We start from the raw sequence: 26,050 nt of genomic DNA on the forward strand, positions 1-26,050 counted from the left end.
GCTATGTCTTACCTATGCCTCCCACCTATGGGGCATCGATTCCATCCGTAGGTGAGGCTGGTTTAGACAGTGTTAGCTCACAAGTTGGGTCCTTCCTCAAGGACCCTTGGTTGATTCTTGGGGAGTTTTAACCAGACGTTTCCAACTAGAATATGATCATATCCACTTCAAGGATCTCTCACATCAATTCATCCAAAATGAACATGTAAAAGTAGATGAAACACTCTAAGCCACACAAGTATATTTCAAGGAAAACCTTTAGAACATCATGGACGTTCTTGGATGTTTTACCTCCAAACTTCATGAAACATTAAAGTCAAACTGCTGAGCTCATTATAGCCTATTTAAGGACTTCAAAAAATCAATACAAAAGTGTTAGGATATAGTTTCACCTATGTCATTTTAGAGGTGTTATAGAGGTTATACTTAAGTTCCTTAAGTTCCTATTGACTTAATGTGAAATGAGAAAACTAGGTATGGATTTCATTTTTTAAATCAATTCAGTATAAAAATTATGGATTTCTATGGGTCAAATATGGAGGAAGATGCTCAAGAAATTATAGAAGATGTCTCTAGGGTATTTAAATTTGTAGGAGAAACATCGGTAGAGAAGGCAGAATTGGTTTCTTACCAATGAAAATGACTGAGACCAATAGAAGCAGGTTCCATGGAATGGGAAAGATTTGACAATGAAATCATGTGATAGGTTTTGAACTTTAGAGATAAGAGAAGCTAAGATACTTGGGTTTGTTAACATTCATAAAGGTAGGTTGATTGTTGAGGAGTATGCTCGGGTGTTCATTATGTTTTCATGATATGCTCCATACATAGTATCCTACCCTAAGAAGACGAAGTTTGTGTCGGGTTTATCCAACTTGATGATAAGAAAATGTAGTGTTGTTATGTTTGAGAGTGATATGCATATGGGTCAGCTATTGATTAGTGTTCAATGGTTTGAAAGGAGAAACTTTAAGAAAGGTTTAGAGGAACAGAGATGTATAGGCTTATAGAGCATGACTCCCCAAAAAAATTTATAGTCAAGGATCTTGCAATATTCCCCCAAAGGTCAACCTAAAAAGGTCTATACCCCAAAATATCAAAGGAGTGAATGGTAGTGGATCCTATTGGATTAGACCTATTTGTTCTAAGTGTGGAAATAAACATAATGGTAAGTGTCTAGCCGACATAAACGATTGTTATGGTTGAGATAGGAATGAGGAAAAATAGGAGATTTCCCAGTATATAAGGCTAGGGGATGAGAGACGAAGAATATTAGGACTAATTCTCTTTAAGCTAGAGGTAAACAAAAGTATACTCCTAATATTGTTCCTTGTATATTCCTCATGTTTATTTCTATTCCAATAAAACTTCTGTTTGGTGTCTAAATAAATTTCATATGATGAACTTTTCTGTTGTCCTTAGTATTCATGAGTTTAATTATAGCTATATGTGGTTGTTAGTATAACAAAACTTCTCCATAATAAGTCTAGGATGTAATTGATTTTTTGTGGAATAGTGGTGCCTAGAGATGTTGAATTTGTAGACCCATTTTAAAAAAATAGAAATGTAATCCTTCATGGTATAGAATCCTATTGTCTGATGAGTGTAAAGGTTTACTTATGACTTACTCTGACCTTTGAATTGACGAAAGTAATGTTGTAATGGTTTTTCGTAGGATTTACCCATGTGGGGGATAATTTTCTTGGATGGTATGGTCATTGAGTGTCCTTGATTTTAATGAGATAGGCTTTATTGATAATCTTACAATAAGGGATGTAGTGAGTTTGAGAAGTTTGTCTTGGTTTTGTAGGCTCACATTAGACTATGAGTGGTGTTGGTAAGGTTTCTTGTGAGCAAGAGTGATTAGATGAGAACCTCTCTAATTTTGGAAATACCAATTGGGATCTTAGACAAGTAAAATAAGACATACAAGTATAAGAAAATTCATAGATAAAAATGTTGAGGAGTGGTATTTCAGAAATGGTCTTGGTTGAAGGTTCTTAATTGGGATACTATGGGCGAATGAGATGTTTAAATATCCTTAGGTCCTCTAGGTATTTATCCTCTAGACTAAGATGATAAGTTTTCCATGGCCCATTTCTTGATCATGGAGTCTTGAATAATATGTGTGTCCTATAATTTCCTTGTCCCATAGAGTTGATTTTGTTACCCTTAATAGGATCTGGATGCATGATTACTAGACCGACTAGTTCTAGAGCCCGATAAGGTTATGATGGATCATACAAATTCTTTGATTTGTGTAAAGGAATAGTAATTGAGGCTTTATTAAAAATGGGATTAGTCCCATGTGGGAGATCATATTCTTGAGTAGCAACATTTATTGATAGTCATGATATCCTCATCTTTTCATCTATTCCTATTCTAGCTTATTACCAAGAGTTCCATTGTGGATTCGTTTTGTGTCTAGGAGTCATGAGGGTTTCAGAAATTTTTGATGATCTACTTATGTGATGAATGTATTGAAATATTCTTACTTGTATAAAATGGATTTTTCTATCATAATTCACATGTTGCTCATGTTGTTGTGCATTCTAGTATGGTAATGTCAGTTGACTCAATGAGATTATGTAATGAACATGGTTTGTTCTGCTTTTATTGAAATGACATTTTGTCCCCATGTTGTTGTGATAATCATACCTTAGTTAGAAAATGTAATTCTTCTTATGGTTATTTGATTAATGATTTTTAGAAGTGATGGTATCGGCTCACTACTAAAGGTGAGATGATATGCCTAGCTAATATTGTTATTATGTGCTTATATGTTTCCATGACTTCTTTATATAATGTTTGTTCGTGAAAACTTGTGTTTTGAAATAAAATGAGTTTATGTGAATTGTCTCTCTTATATATTGGTGCTTTGAGTAAAAGTTGCCTACTGCATTTCATAAAAAAAATATGAGTATGTTTTATTAAAAAGATGGTAGTTCTTCCTTGAACATTACAAGTTATGAGATTATTATGCATAAATAGGTTGATTAAATATAGTTCATACTTCCTTGTGTTGCATTGAACATGTTGAGTTGGACGAGTTGGACTTGATGTTTCCTCCTTCAATGAGTGCACATTGTGAATAGTGAATCTTGAGTTGTGCATTAATGTGATGTTTCATGAATGATTGGAATGATAGTATTGTGTCTTTAAACCCATGAACTATTTCAAGTCTCATTCGAGGAAGAATTTTCGTGAGGAGATAATGTAACAACCTGGAAGTCTAGTGAGACCAAGCTAGGGCCTGATGGAAACTAGTAGGTGAAACTAAAGCCTAAGATGTGAGCTTTTAAGTTTACAGACTTCCCGAGATAAGTTTGAGGTGTTAGGGTTAAACGTCAAGGTATGATCCAACAAAGACCAGACAGGGGTCCTCGAGGAGGGTCCTAAAGTCTAACCCCCAAGGTTGCCTCAGTTCACAAAAAGCAGTCAAACAAGTGACCTACGGATGGCCAAGCACGACCAGTAGGTCAGTGGACACCTCGTAGCTATTTGTCCCTTGCTCATGTCCTATTTGAGGAGCTTCTGGTCAATACCACTTACCTGCACCACACCCAGTAGATTAAATGACGGACTATAGGTCCATGGGCATTGATTACACCTCCAATCTGCCCAAAGTCTGCAGATAAGGGGGTTGTTTAGGCAATCCTAATTTAACTATTTTGCTTTAAAATCATTTTAATTTAATATAGTAGAATTAATTAATGTGTTTTATTAAAATAACTAACCTATTAACTTTATAATTCCTGATATATCAAACCATACCTAACTTCATCCCTAATGTTTTCTCAAAAACACTTCTCTATAACATCCATTGAAGACCAAAAAAGAGATAAAATAAAGCTTGAAGTAAGAAGATTCTAAATATGAATTTCAAAAGTTTTTAAAACTATGGTATGGGAATTCTTCATCCTTGGGAAGATATAACCCTAGGATCCCTTTCAAATGCTTTTAACTCAACCCTAGAAAACCTAAGTAACTACTGTTTCAACTTAACCCCATGGACTTCTTTCAAAGTTGTTCTTAAAAGTTGAATTATGTTTGTTATTGATAATAGTAATGATTTAAAATGAATTTAACGTGAATTCAAAATAACCCATGATTTTTCCCCAATAGTAGCTATGGTTCATCTCTACTTAATTATTTTTGTTAGAAGTTGATTAAATTTATTGAATATGAGTTGTATATGATGTAATTACATGATCTAAGTATAATTCTACATGTATTCATGATTAACCTATGATTATATGGTGAAGTTTATATAGTATAGGGTTATGACATGGAGGAGGAAGATTGAGGTTAGGTGTGACCTTCCAAGATTGATGAACTTCTTAGGGAATTGCCTTTGATTAGATCACCTAGACTTGAGTTAGTATAGGGTAATAATTATAAACATTAATTGACTTGATCATGATACTATGTGCGTGTTTTTTGAATACATGGAGGATAAAGTGCCAAACATGATCTTATTAATGTATTAATGAGTTGTTGAATAATGATATTTCCTTATCTACTGTGCTATTGATATATGTTTTGGATGAATTGGTCCATACATCTTGAAGAGTTTATTGTAAAGGTTTTTGCGTGTTGACAAGATTGTGTGTGAACTCATGATTTACTTAAAAAGTGAAGGTCGTATAAGTATTTTGTATATTGTGGAGTTGTATTAAGGTTGTTCTTGTCTTACACTTACACTTTACTTTACATGAAATGTCTAGGATGATGATAATGTTGTTCATGTGTCATTGCCAGGACAATTACACTCACACACACTCCATCCATAAACACGATCATGATGTACCAATGGTGTTAATTGAAAGTATACTTCTCAATGCACTTTAACACATTATTATGTATGAAATGTCTATGACCATAATGATCGTATTGTGTTGATTGAAAGTCCATTCTCATGATAACTCATGATTTTTGTGTTAAAGTAATTCTCACATACTAATTATGATTCTAATGTTGAAATTCCATCCTCACATTAATGAATCTATCAGATATTTTATTAGTTGTCTTGAAAAATGGGTGAAATACTCCTTCAAAATGTAAATCTAATATAATACATAAACAAGTAATTTGGGAAACAACACCTTTACTTGAGTGGGTATGGATAATGTGGAAAAGGCTTTTTCGCCAATGAATAGGTTGGGTCATCCAAAAGATACTCATGAGATAAAATCCCCTTTGCCAATACAGTAGGGCGGGTTTCTAGAAGCAATCTCGCTATCCCATAACTATGTGCCCACATAGGACTTAGCTAGTCGATCCACCTTAAAGCATACATTCATTCCTACCTTAGGCTAGTATTACACTTTCTTTTGTTGTGGAGTTACACGACACCAGATTTCATGTAGATGACATTCTCTTTATCGTTAAATGATATTTTCCTTAATAATAAATATAATGTATGCGAAGTGAACTATACTATGACTTCTTAATGAGTTTCACTTAGTAGGAGTGAGTGAATGTGACTTCATTTTTCCTATCCACAAGTAGACTTGGTAGGATGTCCTGGGATTGTTCCTTTGTGTTATGATGATATTTGAATGCATGCGCGTGTGTTGTAAAGAAATTAGTTAATAAAGAGTTTTCTCATAACTCAAGTAATGTACATTACTATTTCCTTATTCATGGTTATTGAGACACACTATAAATTCGATGAGTTAAGATAGATACTAACCTGATGGATTATGACCTAAATAAGGGTAATTACAGTACTAAGTAATAGGGAAAGCATTGTGGAGGTTTAGAAGGGTTAGAGACGACAAACGAATAAAGAAATATTCAGGCAGTAGATTGGTGGATAAAGGGCGTGCCGGAGTCTTGCTCCATCCATGCCCAAAAAGTCTTTTTCCGTCGCGCAGGAGATCTTGGACCTTTCTGTCCCAAAACTAAATTTACAAAAACTTCACGGAGCAGCTCAAGTCCGTAATGAAAAATCCAAAAATAAAAGTCAAGTTAGACTTAATTTAAAGGTCCCACTAAGTGAGGGGTTTTCTCAGTATTTTATGGGATGGGTATATAATATACATAACATCAATTAAATTAATTATCAATGACTCAAAATGTTTTATGCAAGAAAATAGCTAGATCGTAAGTTACAAATCAATCTTCTGAGGAAGTCACAGAAATTCACTTTGAAGTTTGGCTACTTGATGAAAAGAGTTTCAACGATGAAAAACCATACATCAATGAAGTTAAACCATGTAATTGATGAATAATCACAAATAAAATATTCAATCCAAGGTCTTTCTTGAGGATTTGCTTTAATGGAGTTCTAGTTAGTTTCATTTAGAATTGGGGTTTTGATTTATGAATAATTAATTTATCTAGGTAGTTAGGACTTATAAGCCCACTTAAAATACCTAGAAAACCCTTAGAAATCCGCAGAAACTATTATTTGGATATAGGGTGAATTTAACAATTCACCCTTGCAATTAAAATTAAACTACGAATCTTCCAGGTACCATCAATGCTTGGATATCGGCGGGCCGTCTCAACCAACAGACCATCCTGTTGGTCCGTGGTTTGGGTCAAATACTGACATGTAGAAGCTCAGGCTCCAGCGCCTATGTATTGACCTACGCCCTCCACCAACGGGGCATCGACTAGGCTACTTGTCGTCGATGGCCATATGTAGGTGGGACTGCCTTAGGCAGTGTTGTCCACCATGGTGGGTCCTTCCTTAAGGACCCTTGGTTGGTCCTTGGGGATGTTTTCCCAGACGTTTCAAACACAAATATAATTGTACATAAATTTAGTACCTCTCACATTTATTTCATCAAAATTGAATACATAAAACTAAACGAAACATGGTAAGACACACAAGGTAATTTCAAAGCAAACCTTTTGAACGTCGTGGATGTTCTTCGTCGTTTGAACCCCAAATTCATGAAACGTGAGACACTGCCTATGAACACTATTATAAATAATATAAGGACCGCATAAGATCACGACACATGCATAATCAAATAAAACACATATGAAGCACATAGCTGACTAATCGTCTGCCGTCTTGGTCGTCCCTTTACGTTTGACTTCCAATTAAACTAAATCTTTACAAACTGGATCATTAACACATTAGATAACAATTTAAAACCATAGAATGTCATGAAAAACATGTGAATCTCAAGTTTCACCTATTTCATTATAAGGGTGTCACATTCTCCCCCACTTCCACAACATTCGTCCTCCAATGACACTTGCCACTCACTGAATACATCCAAGAGTAGAGATTCAGTTAAAATCTCAAAAACATACCACATAAAATATTATAAAATTCAAAATATAGAAAAAACATTAATTTCACATTATCAAGAAACTCACAGCCTTACAAGAAGATAGAAACTCATTCTTCATCTCATTATGCAATTAAACTTACATTCTTCATTTCAAATTGCATGAACTCCTTATATATTCATTATCATTCTCATATACATACATTATATCCACATTCTAAAATTTTTCATCCAAATAACAAATTAGTCAATTTTTCAAAAGTGTTACAGTGAGCTAAATTCGTTGGCAGTGAACATGTTTCAAAATTCCAAAAATGCAAGATTTAGGCAATTGATTATATAAACATGAAAATACGCAAAGTAAAACCATACAAACACATTTTATAACATAATCATAACTTCATAAAAAATGCACAATGCAACAAATCAATGAATTGCAATTCCACAAGACTCTTAAACACAATGCAACAATACTAGTATCACCATCTAGAACATTTATTAGCCATACTCCCCCACTTAGAGGAACTCATGTCAATAAAGAGAAAGACAAGAACTTACCATCATCATCATCATCATCATACGGATTTGCTCCTCTAGTCCATAGTGCATAGAAACGATTCTTCTTTGGAGCATCTCCTCCTGGAGCATTAGGAGGAACTTGATTACCCTGTCTTCCTCTAGAAGCAATACTAGGACATCCCTCACTTTCTGTCCATATTTACTACATTCAAAAAAACTCCCTCTAGCCAATAGGCATTCCCAATAGTGCTTGTTCCATAAAGTTGCACATGTAGACTTGCCAACATGAGAACCACTATCTTCCTCAAGTTTAACTTTAGTACTCCTAGGTTCATCATTACTTGAAAATTTCTTTATGAACCTAGGTTGACTTTGATCACTTCAACCACTCCTTTTCATGTTTATAGGGATCCTACAAATTTTAACTCCTTAATTGATTGAGCATAAACCATGAGTCAAGATAGGGTCATATCATCAGTGAGTATCGTCGTACGACACTCTTATTTCACAAGGTCGGTGACCACGTTCACAAACTACTTATGTCATCCTTAGGGTTAGACACTAAGGATGGGTACATATGTAGACACCATAGTAAACTACAATGATTAATTCTCAACAATCATATTACCTTGCCTGAGATTGATAAACTCTTATACCTTCACCTCCCTCCTTATACAGGGAAATTAATTTCCTAGAAAAGCTTCATTAAATTCATCCCACTTAATAGGACCCTGCTCAACTAACCTATTATCCTTCCATTGAGTGTACCGCACTTGAGAAACCTCCATCAATTGTTACGAATCTAACTTCGCTTTCTTTTTTAAAGTCACCCTATGGCACTCAACACCTTATACACACAATCTTAGAATTTTTGGGGATCTTCTCCCACCTTAGAGCCAATAAATATAGGAGATTCGTCCTCACAAAGTCTCTTAATATAGATTTCATATTTCTCTTCACAACATTCACTATAGGCTCAATACTCCTATTCACATGGGTAGTCAAAGCTAGGGCTGAAATAAGAAAAGCCTCTCTAATCTCTCCATTAGTCATTTTCGGGGGAACAACCAGAACCTAATTACCTTCTTCCACAATAGGGATTTGAGAATCTCTAGCACCTTGATCCCCTTCAAACCCTTGAGTACTTTGGGAAACATGCTCATCTTGTTCAACTTGAGGAGAAATCTCCTCATTCTCATCATTTTCCTTAACTCTCCTAGTAAGTGTCCTCCTTGTATTAATCTCAAATAACACAAGGAGAACCATAAGAAAAGAATACTCATGACTTCTAAATTTCTACGACATGACATTGGAATAGAAAAGAAGGGAAACTCTATCATCCTAATCCTCTCACCCATAGATATGTCGCAACTCTCACCGATGGTCAAGATAGTACTAGACGTGACTTGATCAGACTTTTGGATTCCTAAGACCACTTTCATAACCTATGATATTATACCACATCTATTACGACCCGCACCTATGCCCTAGAAGTTTGGGAATTCATAGGTCGCAAGATGGCATACTTGACCTCTCAGAGGTCTTGTACAAGCCCTTCTGTTTCATTCATCGCATACACATAAATGGAAGGTAGTGCGGAATTAAAACTCGAATAGTCTTTAAAGATATATTTCATATAAAAACAATAGGAAATACTAAGTCTCATATCATCGTTTCATAAATTTAAAATATACTCCGTACAAGCCTAGATAATCGAAATATGGTACTACTAAATCTATTACAATGTTTCTATAAAAGAAACTCTAAGACAGTGATGCCTTGAGTCAAATAAGGGCATACTTCAATCTTTCTTGAAAGCACCTAGAATCCAAGCTTCGCTCCCAAAAGAACCTTCAGCTATGAATCACTTTAGATAAATATGAAAGTATGAAATTAGTAAAAACACATGTACTAAGTATGGCATAACGCTTAATATCAAGATAATGAAATTAAATGGAAATATGCTCTTTTGTGATTAAAACATCATAGTATAAGAATAAGAACAACTTTTAACACCTTAGTAACACATAATATAACATCTAAAATTTTTATCACACTTTAAGGATATTAAAATGAACTATGTCATTATTACAATGAACTAACTCAAGCTTCATAGTGAACTCAACAATGTTACAGTGAACCCTTTTAACATGTAACCTTCTCACTAAAAGTTATCCTTAGACTCACTTAAGTAAGACAAAGAGAGACCGCACATACAACCTCTCTAACCACACCTAAATGATCCTTAAGGCCATCTATAATTAGATAAATACACTTAGAATACATCAAAAAATGTTACATGAGATTCTCCTACCAAAAGTGATTCTAAGGTTCACTTGAGTGAGTTGTGGAGCAACCACCTAACAATCCCTTCACACATACTTAAGAGATACTTTAGAATAACAAATATAATATCACTCACTTAATTAATCAATATTCCTCACTAGAGTCATTCTTAAGACTTCCCTAGGTAAGATATGAAGAGACCATCCTTAATGCCTCTATTCACACTTTAAATAGGCATTCATTAAATTTATCTAGACTAGTTACTCATTAATTTACAAACCTTCTTAATTAAGTCATTATCTTAATTATATCATTCAAGAAACAATAATCACATAAGGACATTCAAGAAATGGTCCTTGGGAAGACCTAGGGACTCATTCACTAACATCTCCAAAGCCTGTTGTGCATTGTCTAGATAACGCCCCATACCACAACCTAAACTTCATAGAACTTCTCCAACATTAGTAGATATATCATATGATGAGAATAGGCAATAACCGACATATACCATAGTAGCAAGGCATGGAATCCGGAGGTGTAACCTACTTCGATGGAGGTTGTTCTACCTGCCAATGTAGAACATGGTCACATCCCATGTAGACATATGGTAAATGAATATGAAGGATCTATTTTACCTCTAGACTCATTCTTAATTAGAGATACTTCCCTGAAAATATTAACTCGGTGCTAGCCTTTGTTCTCATAGAGTAATTTACATAAAGGATCACAAGAAGAGGTTCCATATCTACTTCATAACCCAATTATATTCACCCTACAAACGAGGTCTCTTACGGTTGTCTTTCATTGGAAATGAGGATAGATTAATGATTTTCCTAAGGATGATTTCATACCATTCCATCAAACAAACCTTAAGTCCACCATTCACACAAGAAGGATACTATTATGACTTTTGACTACAAGGATATCAAACCTCTCAACTAGGTTGAGGGCTCCACATAATTTAACCTTCTCACTATGTTCAAGGCCATATATCATTAATACAAACAAGACTAAGAGGCTTTATCATCCTATGTCAAGTAATCTCATAGTCAGAATATACATATATCAATTAACCAAATCTACCAAGACAAGTCACACACCTCTTGACATATAGAATATCATTCTAGAACATAGGCATAACCAACATAATCTATAGGTCACCCTACACACTACTATAACATCATAAATATCAACATCATAGACTCATATATCCAAGTAGGAAAAATCATGCATAAGCTCTAACACTAGACACATACGGACATAGTTGTAGTCTAACATGATCACCTAAAAATATTAATAGAAAAACACATACTTTCACCATAATAACATATATATATATATACATATATATATATATATATATATATATATATATGATCATACATCACACAAATCAACTATACAACCAACATATTATATCAAGTAGTTTCCAACAAGGCTATGAGCATCACAATACATAAATAATGCCGACAAGGCCACATCATTAACAATTATAACACATAGCACTTCCACCATAAGTGCACCATAAAAATCACAACATAATTCAAGACAAATTGTACTTAATATAAATAGAATAAGGGTATATTAACACCAATCCATCTCACCACTTTAATCCATAGCTAAATCATCCAATTCAATAACAGATGGCCCTTACCCATGACCATGATCATCAATTCAATACAAAAATTATAATATTCAATCAATATAGGTCAATTAATTATATAATTATCAATATATGTCATCCTATACATCAATTTAATACAACTATTACATCATTCAATGGCCCATAGAAATCTAAACTTTAATTCATAAGCATTGGCACAAGATCATATCATAATATGGTTAATTTTAAGAGAATTTGTTTTGCATGGTTTTATGAAGATTTTAGGTTGATATTATCAAACTAACAACAATTACGTCAATAATCAATGATTCAAAATGTTTTGTGCAAGAAGTCATAGCTAGATAAAAAGTTATAAATCCATCTTTTGAGAAAGTCTTAGGAAATCACTTAGAATCTTGTCTCCTTAGTAAACAGGTTTTCAAGGATTAAAAACCAAACCACAATGAATATAAATAAAAAATTTAATTAGGAATCAACAATCTAATGTTCAATCCAAGCTCTTCTTCAGTTTTGTCTTCAATGGAGTTCTAGAGAGTTTTTAGAGAATTTGGGTTTTGATTTATAAATAATGAATTCATTTAGACAGCTAAGACTTCTAAACCCACTTCAAATGCCAATTATACCCTTAGGTAACCTCCTAAACTCTTATTTAGACGTTGGGTGAATTTACAAATTTACCCTTGCAATTAACAATGAATTGCGTAGGTTGTAGGCACCACCGACTCTTGGCCATTGATAAGCTCCTAACCAACAGACCGTCCTACTGGTTTATGGTTTTGGCCAAAGACAAGCCCATGAGATATAATTCTCCCAAGCCTAAGTGTTGTCTTACGCCCTCCACCTACGGGGCATCGACCAGCCTACTGGTTGTGGATTGCCATCCGTAGGTGGGACTGTCTTAGGTAGTTTTGGCCACCTTAATGTGTCCTTCTTCAAGGGTGCATGGTTGGTCCTTGGGGATATTTTCCCGTAAATTTCAAACTTAAATATGATTTTATACATTTATAGTACCTCTTGTATCTATTTCATAAAAAACTAGGACATAAATCTAGACAAAATATGCTAAGACACGCAAGGTCATTTCACAGCAAACCTTTTTAAACGTCATTGACGTTTATGAATATTTGACCTCCAAACTTCATGAAGGTTTACACAGTGCCTATAAACTCTATTATATATTAAATAAAAACCTCATAAGATCATTAAACACACATAATCACATAAAACACACATGAAGCACATAGGTTACTAGTCGTCAAAGGTCTTGGTCGTCCGTTGACGTTTGACTTCCAAATCGCCTAAATCTTTAGAAACTTCCTCATTAAAACATTATATACAATTTTAGGACCTTATAATCTAATGTTAAAAAAATTATGCTCTCGTTTCACCTAAGTCATTTTAGAGGTGTCACAAATTTATTGATTGTTAGAATTGTTTTTATCTATTCTAAGATTGTATACCTGATATGTGGCTTTTATTGTATTGATGTAGGGTCTATGCCAATTGTTATAATCTTGTTTATATGGTCTAATATGATACTTATTTTTTAAGACTATACGATATCCAATATATAAATATGTTCCATAAAAGTAGAAGACAATGTAATCTTCTTCTACGAACGATCTAGGTATAATCGATGTGAATATATTTTGTGTATGCGAGAGGTCTAGTACATATTTTTATATATATAGAACAAAATTTTTAAGTTTTCTGCATTTTTAACCTATGAATGTTATGACGAAATGCTAAGAGGCTAGTCTTAGTCTTCTTTAAGGATGACAACGCCGATTACATCTAGGGGGTACTTCCCGGATGTGACAGTCTAAATGTGATATTATGACTTGTATGATTATTATATTTGTACTTGATCTATGTCATATGCTATTGTTCATGATATTTATTAAAAGTTGCATAATGCATGTTTTCCAAGAAAAAAAGTCCCCTTCAAAGCATGTTGTTTTATGGTGGTCATACTTGGTACATTTTAGTGTGCTAACCCATATTTCTTACTGTTTTACTACAACTTGTAGGTTCCTGCCAATGATTGCATCAGTCTTGATTGATCTGTTTTGATTGAGATTTCCTCAAAGATTTGGTTGTCCTCCTTGATTCAAGGACAAGAACTTTTATGTTTCATTTTATTCATGTAATAGACATTGTAGTCAATTTTTTTTAATTTTAAAGGGGCAATGTCCCTACTTTAGTTTTCAAGACGTTGTTGAGATGTCCATGTGATACATACTTTCGTTTTGTATTTTCATATATTTATTTTAAATTATGTTTTGATTATTTGATTTAGAAGAGTTTTAAATCCGAACTATCTCTATAACGAATGATATGAAATGCTATGAAGCATGTAGTAGGCTTTTCGGAGTCTTGTACATTCTATCACGTCCATGGGGTTCTTTGTAGTCGTGACATACGTCCTTATTCATATTTAACCATGAACTATTAAATAAAACATCTACCCATCCAGTTGAAGGACAAGGAAAAATATGGATTATTCAGTGGAAGACATGTCTACAAAAGACATTGTAGATTTTCCTTTCATTTACACAAGTTCTCTAAGGATACAATGCCTCATTCAATAATATCAACTTGTATGCACATGTCTCTTTCTTCACCAAGCATTTCAATGCTTTTTGGGCTACCCTATTTATCATGGATGGTAGAGACTTATCCAATTTAATGAGATGGTTCTTATTTTAAAATGTCGTTTCCACAAGATTTTTATAAGCATGATCACCTGGAGTAGAAATATATGAGCTCCTTATCAAAGGCATGTCACAACTCACCTGGAGATACGATCTCCTATGTTGAAATATTCTTAAATTCCCTTAATGCTTGTATTTTCCTTTTTTTTGTTTTAGAAGCCTTAACATATCTCGTGGTACCTAGATCAATTATACCTATAGGGAATGCAAAATCATAAGGAAAATAATGAATCAAGATAAGAAAAGATATCAAGAAACCTTTTTATTGGACTTTTCATGAAATTTGAACTACAACATCACCTAGTTGATATGAATAATGGACATTAGAGAGGTGCTGAGGATGATATCATCATTTACGAAGTGTTGATCATTCTTGGACGGTTGAGACAGGCATACATAAAGTTGAGCCACAGTTTGGCTTCAAAATTCAATTCCTATAGAGTGATTTCACATCCCATAGGGGCTCAAGAAAGGTGTTCCATGATTAATGTAACACTATCAAAGACACTTCATCAAATTCTAAGTGTCAATGATCGTTAGTCAATATATAACCCAACTAACAGAAGTAGGGTCAAATCCCATAGGGAGTGGTACGTGTATAAGAGTCAGTTGGGAAGTATGGTTGTCACAATTCGAGACCACCCTCTAGTTGTAACATAGAGTACTAAACCACGAAGAGGTCCTATACAAGCCCTCAGAATTCATTCATCAAATTAACATAAAAATTGTGTATCATTAAAATTTTCTCAATAAATTTAACAGTCATAACTCATTTATTAAAACGATGTAACACTAAATCTCAACATAGCAAACTTAGACATGTGTCAACATCATAGGGACACTGAAATTTACAATTGAAAGAAAACTAGAAGAAGTCTATTGCATGAGTTTAAAGAAACTTCTAACATTAGTTTCCTCGAATGCTTGAGGATAAAGCAAGACTTGGAAATAGAAAATCCAATCACTTCAATCTAGGAAGGATCCTCTAATCGCCACAACCAACACGTCATAGTAACAATATAAAGAAGATGGTGTTAGTATAAATATGACCTAAGCGTAATGACCAAGAAAAAATATGCTAGAAAAGTGAGTTTTAGCTGAAACCATGCATTTAGGTCATTTTAGTAAAACGTCAAGCAACAAAACATGTGAGACATGGAAATCAATCATAATAACATACTAAGCCATTTATCATATTTAAGATATATTCACAACATATAACCCATTACTTTTACTTTAGTTCTTTACCTTTTTACCTCAAGTAACCTTCAAGTATCCCTTTGTGAAATGTATGGATAGTGTTCCATACCACCATCCACAACTAAGCAACACTCTAAGGTCAACGTAGGTGGACCTACAAACTATTCATTTTTCAATTCAACCATATTCATACATAAATTCATACCACATTATATTTCATACTCCTCCTATAAGAACGATTATCAAACATAACCCTAATTCACACTAGGGCAATGTGCAAGTACAATCCTATACTACTAGTCGCACCAAGTTCTCCTTTAGAATTACCTTATACTAGGAAGATCATATTCAACACGTCATAACACCTTTATTAACTTTATACCTAAGACCAACATTTTTCATTAACACTATATAAAGACTCATTAATTCATTAAAACACACCATAAACCCCTTCAGATGTCTACTTATTCTATGAATAAGTGACATCCCATTCCACCACCTACACTAAGTAGCACACTCTTAGGAAGACATAGTTCATTACATTCTTTTGTTTGGGTAAGCCTTAACTTACATAGACTAGGAGAGATTAACATGGAATCTCGGTATTAACCCTTAACAGATGAGGGTTGCCCCCTTTCCCCATGTAGCGTCACTCTTTCTAGATTAAGTGGAATCCACTAGCTATATATCTATGTGGGCATATAATTATGGGATAATGATATTTCTACTAGATATGCCACCTCATCTAACGTTAGGATATCCATCTCAAGAGATTACTACAAAATACCCCCGCCTCAACTCACGGGGGAACACTCATCTCTATCAGGTCCTCTTGGTGCTTAGAATTAACCCCACAGACTATTAGACTTTCAGTACATTAATTCATTATAGGTTAAAGGATTGATAGTTAATACCCCGCCTCAACTAATGTGAGCGTATCCATACGAACCTATCATTCAAGATATTAGGAATATTGAGATCGTTACTAGACACTTCACCTCTACTAACATGAGAGTATCCATCTCAAATACTCCACTTGTTTATTAGAGAACCGTTGAGGAAACAACATAATAGAACCACATTAATTACAACTTAATTTCATCAATTTATGTGTGTGTACATATATATGAGAAAAGCCTTTCACATAGGCGACATCATTCATAAAATTATCTTCTGAAAATGATCATAGTATATTCATCTTAATCCACACGCATATACTTGACATTAACATTACACACTAGTAATCATACTAACTTTTAATAACCACATACATAACCTTTATAATATACCTCCACGCATATAGATCATGAGAATACTTCAGTTAATCATCTAATGCCTTCAAGGCGATGCTCACAATACATGCAAAAAGTAAAAACTTCTACCATAAATGGATCAAACAAGACAAGAACAATTCCACCATAGTCAAGAAGTTAATCAGCTTATCCCTCTCCAAGGCCATGATCACCATTACTCTATTTTCCAATAAGTAACCATCAATAGGTATATATAAAAATCGAAACCAAAAATCAATTAAAGATAAGAATAATTCCATCAACATGCAATCATAATTACAAACGTACTTCATAAGCCAATTTAGGAGTTGTTGAAGATAATGGGTTCTTCATGTAATTATATAAGAAATAATCATTGAAAATATTAATCAAACATAAATTCATCAATAGTCATTGATTACATTTTACCAGTGAACTTATGATGAGAATAGAAATTGGGATTTTTGATCATTCAAACGCTTGAGGAAAGCCTTAGATTTGAATCATTGAATGAGAGTTTAATCAAGGACGAAGGATCACCATACCTCACTTATTTAAATACCACGAAAAGTGAAGTAGAAATAACTTTAAATCTCCTCTCCTAGCTGTAACTTGACCTTGACCTTCAATGGTGTTTTAGAGATAACCGTTTTTAGAGGGAGGGGTTTTCTTTTGATGTACAAGACTAAATAAGGGTTTAATCAATATTATATTCTTGAAGGACCCTAAACTACTGAAAATAACCTCCTTTATATTATGTTGTCCAAGAGTAAAATTTACCAAACCACTCTTGCCTTGGCCGTGTCTCAAGACTACATCACAGGGATGGTCATTAGGGAGTTGTACCCAAACGTTTTACCCATAAACATAGGTACTAGGTCTCTTTTATATGTTTTGACACTCCAAAAACACACAAAATTCAATAACTAAACACTAGAACAAACTAGCATAAAGGACTAGTTTACGAACGTTTTGGTCGTGCATTGACGCTCGACCTCAAAAATATTTTAAGAAAAACTTTAAAATCTGTCTATCACCATTTTAACAAGTTGCCAACTCATACAACACATGTGAAGCTCCAGTAAATCGTACTTCATTTTTAGGGTCCTTATGATGGACATGTTCAAATCAGTCATCTGAATAAAATTTACCTAATAAAAACATCATTCAAATATGGGGGTGACACAAGTTTCAAATGAGAGGTTTTTAGTTTTGATTATCAACAACAATCTATGGCAATTAATAAATAAAAATATTGAGATGGGTTCTTGGGATTTAATTCGATTACATGCGGTTATAAACAAATAATTAATTGCAACTATTATAAAATAGCTAAATATTAGTGAGTACGTTAGTCTATACAGGATATAAACTTTATCTTTAACAATCTACACCATATAAAGTTTATTTCTCTCGAACATTAACTCTAAGAATGCAAAATAATAACGACCTACACCTTAATCTATTCACTTACTCGAGCAGAATGTGTGGGATTGGGTTTAGGATTCACTTTGTCGAGCTAAACAATGGTCAACCCAATACCCACAAACCATCAATAAAAACCCATTTACTCTAAAACCTCTCTCTCGAGTATGAAGAGAACACAAGGGTAGAACGACATTTGCAACTATAAGTGTTAAATTAAACCACAATTAATGATTGAAATGATTAATGTTTCAAGGACACTTCATCCAATTAAAAGTTTCAACGATCACTAGTCAGTAAAATATCCAACGAAATGAGTTGGGGCCGAATCTGACAGGGAGTGGTACACGTTTAAAAATTAATTAGGAAGTACAAAAAATGAACAAATCGGTCATAAGAATAAAATTATCGAATACAAGCATAATTTAAATCAGGGGGTGACACGAATGTCAAAAACGTTATTTTGGTTTTGGAATTATCAACTATAAATAGTGGTAAGCAATACGAAAAAACAAAAATGAGAAGGATTTTTTGGATTTGATTCAATTATAGGCTAGTATATCCATATGGATAATTACAACTATTAAAAATATCTAGATTGTAGTGAGTAAGCGATGACGTAGAGGGGATAAATTTTCTCTCAAATAATTTATGCTGAAATAAGCTGATTTCTCTCGAACGTCAGTACGCAAGAAAAATAAGACCACCCCACACCTGAGTCCATTCACTCTCTCGAGCTGAATATGTGGGATTTGGGTTAGTATTCATTCTCTCAAGCTGAATGCTTCTCAACCCAATACCCACTGGCCATCAATTAATAAGTGGAGTTTGAAAACCTCTCTCTCAAGCAAGATAAGCACAAGGGTTTATCTGCACTTGTAACTATAATTTGAAATTAAACTACACTTACTCATTGAAGTCACTTCTAAAAAACATTTGAACTAACAATTAACAATACCCATGAACTAAATCAGTCCATAATAACATAATCACACCCCATGAATTGGGGTTTTAGCTAGATACTATAAAAATATAAAAATCGTTACCAAATTGAGTTTCCATCTATTGAGTAAGATGGATTTCGATTAAACAATATTTAAATTTGAAGAATATCAAAGATCCACTTACAATTTCTTGAAAGTGGAAAACATCAAGTCTCTAAAGCCAAGGAAAAACTAGAAAAAACCTATCTCACATTTTAAAACTCTCCAAAAAATAATAATATTCGCTCATATACAAATTGATCGATCCTCAAATACGATGTTAAAAATTGTATTTATAATCACAAAAAATATGCTATAAAGAGTAACTCGGTGAAGTATGTCAGGCCCGTCAATCGACACAGTGAGCTTCCCTTTGGAAATTTCCATTACCCTTCTTCCATGACCTAAACATCTTTAAGGTCTGCAACTTTGGGCGATCAAATAATCCATTGCAGGGCAACATGGCGATCCATCAATTTCACCTTTGTTTTGCTTAAATTGTTATTTCATAGAAGTTACACGGCGTACTTGACCCTTCAGGGGTATTTTATAAGCCTCTTCTCTATAATTCATTACAGAGGTATTAAATGTAGTGCGGAATTAAAACTTTTCATGACATAAATTAATACAAAACTCTTCTATAAAAACTAAGGAACTACTCTCATTATCACAAGCCAACTTAGACATGTCTTACTAATCATAGGGTCATGGGCCTTCACCTTGAATGAAAAGCATACTAAGTCTCATACAAGTCAAGAAACTAAAATAAACATAGTCTATGTCCTCTAACATATGAGGACATACTAATCTTGAGAGAAAATAACTTCCCAAGTTTTGCCTTCTAAGAGCCTTCACTTGCCTTATACCTATACTTTGCATTATAGAATATTATAGGGTTAGTAAAAATATTTACTTAGTATGCATTATGAAAAAACATGCAAAATTGTACATTTTAGTTGAAATAAAACTTTCATGCTAGTTTTGTAATATCTTCATGAAATGAGTTATAAAACATCATATAAATCATCATTTAGAACATAAGGTAAATTTCCATACATCTCAACATAAAGTCATATTTAATAGTAAAACCATTTACCATATAAACTACTTATATAAAGAGTTATCCTACGAATCACTAATCTAAGACATGAAGAGACCTCCCATACAACCTCTTCAATACACACTTAAGTCATCCTTAATACTACCAAGGACAAACATATTCATTTCATTAACAAGTCAACATTCAATACTAAAGATACTACATACATTCATTTAAGAACATCACATAAAGACCATCCTCCAAGACAACTGGCAACTTAAACATAGTGCATTGTGAAAGTAGCATCCCATACTACTACTTTCACCTTAGTTCTCTTTCAAAATTTCCCAAGACTAGACACATTATATTGATCATTTACATAACATTCATCATACAAGACATAAGATCAACATGCTTCCTAACATCATAGAAAAAGTCACATTACATCATTAACATCATATAATGACCCATTCATACATATTCATATAAAAAACACCAAGACTCCCTCCAAATGTCTACTTGTGCAGTGGATAGATAGCGTCCCATTCCACCACCAATCCTAAGTAGTACACCCTTAAGAAGACTTAGTTCGTAATATTCATTTGTCTGGGCTAGCTTTCACAAACATAGACCAAAAGAACTACACATGAAATCCTGGTATTAACCCCTACTAGATGAGGGATCCCCACTTGCCTAATGTGACACCTCTAAAATGACTTAGGTTAAACTAGAGACTAACGTATTTTTGATTAGTGTATGAGGTCTTAAAATGGTATATAATGTTTATGTGCTTATATGTGTGTGTTATTATCTTATTGATGTACTGTGGTTTCATATGTCTTTCAATGCTTTTTCCATAAGAGTTTGTGTATCTAGAACCTTTTTTAGTAGTTTTAATATTCTTTTATATTTGTTTTGCACGAAAGTTGTCTAAAATAAAAACGCAGAATTCAGCTGGAATTTAATGTAGAGAGGCGACCTACGAAGGACATCCATGTCCCGTTTTTCTGTCGACGGTCTTAGATAGTGACCGTTGATTGCAGTTCATAGTGATGAAGAACTTGAGAAAATTTTACCAAGTGTGGAACTACAGAGAGGATCGACGGCCCTTACCATTAAATCATCGATGTGATCAGAGATGGTTCCAATACACAAAGATTGAATTATTCTAAGGATGGAGCGATGCAGGACATTGAAGAGTTGTATGTGCATCGACATACATTTCTGTTGGTTCGTCAATTAATTAAGAGATGATGTCATACGAAAAATAAAAAATATTTTACGTATGGATTGACGGAAGTAATCGATAAACCAGCGCGACGATGCTCCGTCATTAGGAATCGTTGATCACAACCGTGTTTTTTGAAAAAACTTTCCTTATTTCAATTCCTTTTAATTTAGGACAATTCATTCTCTGAATAGGGATTACAAATCTCGTTTTGGGGGTTAGACAGTGTTACTATTATTTTTTTTGGAGATTGGTTTTTGCAAACATTGGGTGTAGTTCAATTTTCGGATTCGGTTTCAAGTATCAGCTTGCAATTTCAAGTTCATTTCCTAGGTTTTGTTCAAACTCTTAAAGTAAGTTCATTATTTATTTCGAAACAACTATTAATTATGTTCTTTCTTACAAGGGTAACTAAACTCACAATTAGGTTTCTTGGAACCATGGGTAATTAACAAAGTAGACCTAGCTTAATAGAAACTCAAAAAAAGGTTCTTGCAAGTAATGATAATTCTTTCATTAAAAAGTCTTTTTAGAGGTGGTCAACGTTAGAACTCACCTTGTTACTACTTGCTAGACCAAGGAGGTAGTTAATAAAAAAAAGAATTATCAATATAGAGTTAGTGAGATACAATCTAATTTGCTAGTGTTCATAGGTGCGAAGTAAGAAAAACGTCATACATCGATTATGATGTTTATTATGATGTAAAGGTAAGGGTCAGTAGATTATACACACGTAGCCGGACCAAGGTACGACATGATATTCTCTAAATGTCGGACCAAGGATTTAGAGATACCTTACTTATACCTTTGCATGCAAAATACTAGGAAAGAATTGTTATTGCTCGGAATGCGGAGATATGAACCTATAGGGAACACATACACCCTACTTTATCTCACAACTTGATAAAAACTCATTCTTTACTTTTGCTTACATTTTTACTTTGAAGTGTTAAATAAACTTTATTCACAAAACCCCCCTTTAATTACTTGTTTTCAGGAAGAGCTTAGCTAAATAGACATAATTGTTCATTGATGTTAAGCCTAAACCATTTTCCTCGTTGGATCGACCCTAACCTACTAATTAGGTTTTCATTTTATAAAAACGCTTTTACTTATTTAGGGAGGTATAATCTGAGCATATCAAATTTTGGCGCTGCTACCGGGGAAAATGACTTTTAGATTAACTTTAAATAGAGTATTGATATTTAGTCAACAATTTCCTGATTTTTCTTTCTTTTCTTTCTTTTTGCTTTTTTGTTATATTTTTCTCTTTCAGGTGTAGCTTTAGTGTATGTCAAGTAAATGAAGCCTAGGAGAACCATTTCTTCCATTTGATCCTAAACTTTACTTTACAATATGAAGAATGGAAAATCAATCGAACCCAACCAATGTATCTGATTGCAATATTCCTCAACTTCCACTACCGGTTGAAGTACATAATCAAGTTCAATTTTATTTGGACCCTTTGTCCTACCCCTACTATAGGGGAAACTTTAATATTGCTGAGTCCAATGGACGTATTTTCCTACCCCCTTTTCCACCTGGGCACACATTCATGGTGACGAGTAGCCTTCTAAAGATGCTCATCGCGAGGGGTTTATTCTTGGAATTGCCATCAGAGGATTCTTGTGCTCACATAGATAAACTAAGGTCTTCGTGTAAGAGTTGTCTAGGTAGGCTAGATTTAAATTTGAATGTCATTGGGTTGTGAATGTTTCCTCTATCACTAACAGGAGATGTCGCAATATGGTCTAATGATCATCATTAGAACTCCATTTATACTTGGGATTAGTTAACAGATGCTTTCATTGCAAGCCATTACAACTTTGTGGTTCTACCTGGGGAGTTTGTGAGTATCTCTTGTAATAGATTTAATACATTTGTGAAATGCATCCCAAAACACCACATTAATGATAAGTTGTTGAATGAGTACTTCTATCGCGATTAAGATGATAAAAAAGTACCCAACACTTTTGGGGGGGTTCATATGGTGAGTGCACTTATGCAGTGATTGCGCAGAAGTTTGAGAAGATATCTCGCAACAACAAGACTTGGAGAACTATAAAGTCGGACATCGGAAGAAACACCTTATTGTACAGGCTACAAAAAGTGCAACAACTAATTGAGATGCGTGAAGAGCTGACGGAAATGAGAACTAAGGAAGGGTTTGTTTTGAAACATGTGAGCGGTGGTGCAGACAAGCTAAATGTAGTAAAGTACCTTACTAAACAACCACCGTCGATAGATGAGTATTATTGTGAAGGAGGTTCTTATACAATGAATGAGCAGACGGGGGGGTGGGGGTGGGGGGTTTACCAAATGCCCAAGGCTCAAATCAGAAGAATTGTCGCCAAGGTCATGAAAATCAAGTTCAAACCTATGGTAACTACAATCGAGAGGGTGAATATGTTCGACATGGAAATTATAACTGCGATAACAACTTCAATAGAAGTAAATATGGTAATATGAATGAAAAGAATGTGTCATATATTCCCCCACAAAGTATGGAAGCTGCTTCTAGGGATGGTGGAGGTAGTATGAAGCTAGTTACAGATATGTTACAAAAGATTATGAGGAGATTTCATACTAGTGATGAGAATGACAAGGAGATCAGAAGTCATTTAGCTAATATTTCTCAAAAGGAGGATGCATATCCAATTTGGATAAGCATCTTGAGATATAGTTAAATCAATTGTCTACTACTGTGAATCCACGTCAACCTGGCACACTTCCTAGAAACAACATAATAAATTCCTAAAAATGATGGACATTTCACGGTGGTCGCTACTCGAGGAGTTAAGCAAACCATTGATCCACTTATGTCATCCATGGTAGAAGATAATATGAAAAAAAATAAAGAGGTTTGATAGAGTAGTGGAGAGTTGGTTGACAACACGGCGATAGAAACAGAGTTTTCTCATAAAGTAATCCCCATTCCTAGACCTCCACCACCATTCCCTCAAAGATTGGTGAAAAATATCGAGGATGGCAAATACTGACGATTTATCACTATGATGAAACAACTTCCTATCAATGTCTGTTTGGTAGAAGATCTGGAACAACTGCATAGTCATGCTAAGTTTATGAAGGATATGGTGAAAAAAAATAGATCGGTGAGTTTTGAAGATGATGAAAATACGCAACATTGCAGCGCTATTACTAAAAGGTCTTTTGTGCTGAAAAAAGAAGATCCATGCGCTTCCACCATTCCATGTACAATTGGGTTGCTACATTTTGCTAAGGCACTATGTAATCTTGGTGCAAACATAAGCCTCATGCCTCTTTCCATCTATAAGAAGTTGCGGTTGGGTGACCCAAAGCCTATTACGATGCGGTTATTGATGTCCAATTGAACAATGAAGATGCCCATTGTTATACTCACTTATGTGCTTGTGAAAGTGGAGTCATTTATATTTCTGGACAATTTTGTGACTCTTCATGTGATGTTGATTTTGATGTCCCCATTATTCTAGGGAGGAAATTCCTTGCCACCAGGCGTGCATTGGTTGATATGGAAAAGGCGCAGATGAAGTTTAAATTAAACAATGAACAAGCAACTTTAAACATTTGTAGGTCCATGAAGTAGAGTGATGAGCTCCAAAAATGGTATCTTCTATATCCTACAGAGTGTAAAGCATATCCAAGGTACAAATAAGAGTGACTATGCGTCAAGGCACTAGTGACAGTGATCATGAATTTTTGGACTGCTTGTGTTGAAGAGTATGGGTCTTTAGTGACTGCAGTTGAACAAAATTAATATCGACAAAAATCAAATAAATTGTAGTTAGATATGAAGAATCATCAATCTCCACCTGTGAAACCATCTATTCAGGAGGTTCTAGAAGTAGAGATTAAGGTTTTACCACCTCATCTGAGGTATGTGTTCTTGGGTAGAGATGACATTTTTCTAGTGATAATTGCAGCATATTTGAATGGGCAACAAGTATTTCTTAGTTGTGGTTTTGAAGAGGTCAAAAGATCCATTGGTTGGACTATTGCGGACATCATAAGAATCCCCCTAATTATTATTCACAAAAAATACAACTCATGCCCGATCACAAACCGAGTATTGAGCACAAAAGAAGTTTGAATCCACATATGCAAGATTAGTGAAAAAGCAGATCATCAAGTGGTTGGATGTTGGAGTCATCTATCCCATTGAAGAAAGTAGTTGGGTGTGACCTATTAGTGTGTGCTTAAAAAGGGAGGGATGACAGTGGTGCCTAATGAGAGGAACAAGCTTGTTAAAATTGAGCTAGTGACTAGATGAAAAGTTTCTAAGGACTACCAAAAATTTAATTTGTGGACTGAGAAGGACCATTTTCCCATGCCCTATATGGATCAGATCTTAGATAGACTCGTAGGGAAATGGTGGTATTGTTTTTTTATTGTTTTTCGGGTTACAATAATATCTCCATTGCCCTTGAGGATCAAGATAAGCCAAATTTTACTTGCCCTTATAGGACATACATATTCAAAAGGATGTCTTTTGGGTTATGTAATGCACT

This window comes from Solanum lycopersicum, chromosome 12 (assembly GCF_036512215.1).
Source record: "Solanum lycopersicum chromosome 12, SLM_r2.1".
In the NCBI taxonomy this organism is placed as follows: Eukaryota; Viridiplantae; Streptophyta; class Magnoliopsida; order Solanales; family Solanaceae; genus Solanum; species Solanum lycopersicum.